This window comes from Bidens hawaiensis, unplaced genomic scaffold, assembly GCF_021521415.1.
Source record: "Bidens hawaiensis isolate Kalapana, Puna unplaced genomic scaffold, B.hawaiensis_p1.1 tig00019442_1, whole genome shotgun sequence".
Lineage (NCBI taxonomy): Eukaryota > Viridiplantae > Streptophyta > Magnoliopsida > Asterales > Asteraceae > Bidens > Bidens hawaiensis.
Window position 1 is genome coordinate 129,928 of NW_027492952.1, and position 5,567 is coordinate 135,494.

Sequence of the window (5,567 nt, forward strand, 5' to 3'; positions counted from 1 at the left end):
TTTACAAACCCGCGCGCTGTGGCGGAGTCAAACCTTGACAAAGGTCGAAACGTTCTAGCCAACTCACGCATAATAAAAAGAGCTTCTAGAAACCGCACGTTACGTTGAGATCGTTAAAACGAACAATTGCAACATGTTAATACTAATCGTAAAGGAAAAAAAGTATAAGTTGTATACATAATTAATTGTAACAACTCGGACTTTTATACTATTATTTTAATAATCGTTACTCGACCCGTATATATATGTTCGGGAAATTTTATCAATAAAATTATTGCGTTTATCGAGTAAGCAAATTATTATAACATATTATTTACTTGTGTAATATATATATATATATACACACTTTTTAAGATATGGCAAAAGCTATCCTAAACTAAGCTTTAATCTCATTTTGTATCCATTCATAAACTAGAGGGGCTTAAACTACAAATATAATGTATCCATAGATGATAACTCGTTAACCCATACCCTTAACCCCAGATCCAAACCCTAACCCATATTCGTTTAATTGCTTGTTGCTCAATTCTCGCAGGAAATATGGAAATCAAATCAAACATTTGATTTTTCTTGCCTAATCGACCTTACCGACAAAACGAATTAAGAAACTACAATTAATATTGATCGAAATGCCTAATTTACTGACCCAACACATCTCGTAAATCTGTTTATAACATAATGAACATCCTAATGCAATTAATCAGAGATATGCAACACTTATTACCTCGCCAATCTAAACCCCATAACGAATTTCATTGCCACAACCTGTGATTAGCAGTTTGTAAGCTTCTTATTGTCGGCGCTTATTGGTTCTGTTAACCCTCGATTCATCAGTACTGCATGTAATTGGATTCATGGTTACAATCGTCCTTGATTCCTCGTCCTTAACCCTAACAATAATTAAGCAAACAACAATCCGTCTATCCAATTGCAAAATCTAGGGTTTATAAATATTTGGGGATTTCATGGACTTATGTACTTAATTATTTATTCTGATATGTTAACCAAATATCAATCTAGATCAGTTGGTTTGCTGTCTGCTTTGTAAACTCGTTGAACCGGCCAGGGGCGTGGGTTTGAGCCAACCTGGACACGGTTTTACTTCTTTTTATTTTTATCAATTGTGTAAAGGTTTTTTTTAATGAATTGTAGTTATATTATAATTAAAATTTAGTATCAAAAAAATGCTATTTTATTAGACCCACATCTGTAAGCTTATGTTTTTCGTCAACCAATCACGTTACAAGTATTTGTATCCATGTATGTATATATGTATGTATTTTTTTAAGTATTTATTAATAATAATAAACTTTATTTATTAAAACCTGACACTCGCGTATCATTTATCAAATTATTTATATTTCGTTTATATTTCGTTCATCCGATCAAGTGAGTAATCACTCTCCTATTTTACTTGTTTTCAAATGTTTTGGGGTCACTCGCGTATCATTTATCAAATTATTTATCTATCATCTATTATTCAAACCGCAACTGTTTAATCCTTGTGTGTATATCGGTTTATGCCTAAATTGCTATTTGCTTACTTGCTTACTTGAATCGCATTCGGAGAGGTCCAACATATTCTCAGTCTAGTATGATCATACGACCGTCGTAGTGGTCGGCGTCCAACGCATTGACAATGGTTTCACCGACACCTCATTTTTGGTAACCAATGCCCATTCTCATGGCAACGGTTTAGCCCTTTCTTTATGTTTGATTGTTTGTGTATGTGCTATGGTTTAACTGTTTATCTCACATGAACAATTTGCATCTTTCTTTATATATTATATATACTATTATTGTTGTGTTTGAAACTGGTGTTTTACTCACTCAACATGTGTTGTTGACAAAAATATGTTTTATACGCATTTGCAGGTTATCAGCTTGGGTGTTAAGCAAGATGGAGATCATGTAGAGATTCCTTTTAGGATACAAATAATAGATCATTGTTGTAGTTTCTTTATATTTGATGTACTTAACTATAATTGTTTTCATTTAAATAAATTAAATAGATATTGTCATTTATTAATCTTGCTTATAGAAACCTTTGAAAAGCTTTAAGCAATCAGTTCGCTCTGATATTTTCGCCTTAGGTTGGGGTGTGACATTAATTAATCTTGGGTACAATCACTTAAAGCTTGGGAAAGAAAATAGATATATTCTAAGGCAAGAAAACAAAAACCTATTAAACCTAATATACAATCATGTAAAGTGCTACTAATAAAATATAGAAAATGAATTATAAATTTAATAGTGTTTGTGAGAGGAGTAAATCTCCTTTTTAATATATATAGTAAAAATGGCTTTAGTGATTAAATATTTATCTCATGTTAATCGAATTCACATGGATTCACTTTGGTTTCATTTGGTTTGTTAATCCAGTTCGAATTGCATTTAATTTGCATATCATATTGGTATGTATGTGGTTTGTAAGGTTAAGTGTAGTGGAGAAGTTGTAAATTGGGGCGAATTACGACACGTGACACCCAGTTAGTAAAAGATAGAAATTTGTTTTTGTAATGTAATGGTTTTGTAGCCCATTTTTGCCACGCCACTACTATTTTATTATTTTATTTCTTTTAATAAACTAAACAAATAAAAACCCTTTTAGTTATTCAAATTTATTAAATTAACTAAATATAAGAAAAATAAATTATAATCAAAATAAAAAAATATACAAAAAATAAAATAAAAATTACATATAAAAATACTAATCTATTCATTATCTCCGTCTTCATCTTTGTCTTCGTCCCCGTCCCCGTCCTCGTCTTCATCTTCGTCTTCGTCTTCGTCCTCGTCTTCGACTTTAACGGGACGATTATCCCGCACGTTTTGACCAAATCCGCCTTAAGTTGGTTATGTCTCTCACTTGATGTGAGCTCGTGAATGTTTCGCGTTCGTTGCTCTTCGGTTGGTTCAGGGAATTGTTCTGGAATGCTTCCTGGTATATAGTGTTGGCATATTGCGTTGCCCTTGTCTTCTAAAATCATATTATGCAATATGATACACGTATACATGGCATCGCTCATTTTTGCCATCGACCATACACGACATGGGTTTTTCACATAATGCCAACGTTTGTTTAGAACCCCGAAACACCTCTCAATATCCTTTCGCGCGGACTCTTATTTTTTCTTAAAGTACTCTCTTTTTTCTTAGACAGGGTCTTGAAACGTTTTAACGATGATCGAGTACTCCGGATATATCCCATCTCCCAAATAGTATCCGTGACGATAGAAGGTACAGTTGGCATAAAACGGTAAGACCGTTATGCTATGGTTGATGTAATACTCTAGCACGAGCGACGCGTTGAGAACGTTTATGTCATTGTTGGACCCGACGGAGCCCAAGTAGGCCGACCAAATCCAAATGTCGTGTGAAAAAATGGCTTGAAGACTAACCGTTGGTACTCCATGGTCACCACGAGTGTATTGACCTCGCCATGCGGTTGGACATTTGGCTCACTCCCAATTCATGCAATCTACACTCCCGATCATGCCGGGAAAAGAGTGTTTGCTTTCGTGTACATCGTATATGCGAGTTAGGTCGTGTGAAGTTGAAATCCTTAGATAACGACCAACGTATAATTGTATTATTCCTATATAAATAAATTATTAAAAAATATTTATATTAAAAACAACAATTAATATAAACAATTTAAATTTTACCGATGCAAAAATTCTCCAACGAGTCTCGCGTCGTTTTCTCAGCCGTCTTTAAATACTCGTCGTTGATGTAGATTTTTTTGCCGTATGCGTGGATGCGTAGAGCCGAAGTACACTTTTGGATGGCGGTGAATCCTAAATATCCTCTTGCGTCAGATTTTTGTTGAAAATATGTATACTCCCACTCCAAATCTCCCCCGATACGCAAAACTAAACACCTAGACATCCGAAAACGGCGTTGAAACGTAACGTCGTTAAATGTACGTCTGTCATTGAAGTAGTACCTTATCAAATGAATGTTCGCTTCAATACGATACCGAAGGATATACGATCGCTTACGTTGCGACGAAGAGCTAGTAGATCCAGACACTATCTTATTGCGACAGCCGCATTGCGCTCATGACCTCTTCCCCCTCCTCCAACGCTCGTTGTTGCATCTGACGAATTTTCTAACTCTCCTCAATTACTTGATCCCAAATGTCAGAAAAGTTTGGGGAATCCGGGGAATCCATTATGAGATAGTATGAAATGAAAAGGTGAAAAAGTATAAAATTGTGAAAATGGTTGAATTAGTTTGGTATTTATATGTATGGCCCCGTTACCGGTGCCTCATATTTGGACGTTGGATTTACTCAAAAACGCAGTTCATAATATCAGAGTTAATAAAAACAATTCGCGGAATATTAATCATTCAAACCATTATATTACATAACCATCCATTCTTGTCTTAACGGGCATTCAAAACATTTAAACATAAAATATTGTCTTTAAAATAACATAACATTTCTTGAGATGCCAGCTTCTTCAAGTTCATGCCATGTGCTTCCCCTCATGCGAGCTGCCTCAGCCTACTCATCTGCGTGCATACTAAAAGTCAGCTACGCTGAGTGAGTTCTAGTTAATCATACAACATACAATCTGTTCTCATACTTGCACACGTGGCCGAAGGGGTGTGCATTATTCATACTTTATGTTACTTGCATAACTATCCATACTATATAAAGAGCCTTCCGCCCTATAACCTCACAGATATTATAAGGGTCTGGTCCTCAACATCACAGATATTATTAGGGCCTGGTCCCTACCATCACATATATTATAAGGGTCTGGTCCCTATCTTCACAGATATTATTAGGGTCTGGTCTCTATCCTCACAGATATTATTAGGGTCTGGTCCATATCCTCACAGATATTATTAGGGTCTGGTCCCTTGATATTATGCTACCGTACATACCTGTCCTTTACATACTTGCCTTAATGACACGTGCAATATCCGAAGATCGTTCACGTACTATTTACATACCATACATATATCATTCATACATCATACATACTTCATACATACATCTTCCATACATCACATATGTCATTCATATCTTTAACAACCACCTGACAGTCCATGCAATATTCGAGGATCGTTCATGCACCGTCAAGTAATCATTATACATAATTCATATAAGGCATACACTTACCACTAAAGGTAAGTGTATTAACTATCACATCGAGTATGCACACAGCCCCGACAAGGAAATGGGGCTAGAAACTCACCTGAACTGTTGGAATTACGTATGCCCGAGACACATACTTATACTAATGTGGCTAACTGTGTTTGATCCAAGTCGGGTCATACCCAATAACAAGCTAGACAACACCAAATGTATTCTTTTATGATTTGATCATTTAAACGAATACCGAACACTAAGTGTTTAGAGAATTGGTTTTCTAAACAAACACACTTGATAATTTAAATAAATTATCTGGATAATTTATTTATATAAATTAATTATTTAATTGGTTAAATAATTAAGATAGCATGTATGTTTTATAAAATTAGTTTTATAAAATAAATGGAGATGGTTTTAAATGGTTAAAACAAAATAAGAAACAAAAAAAAAAAAAAAA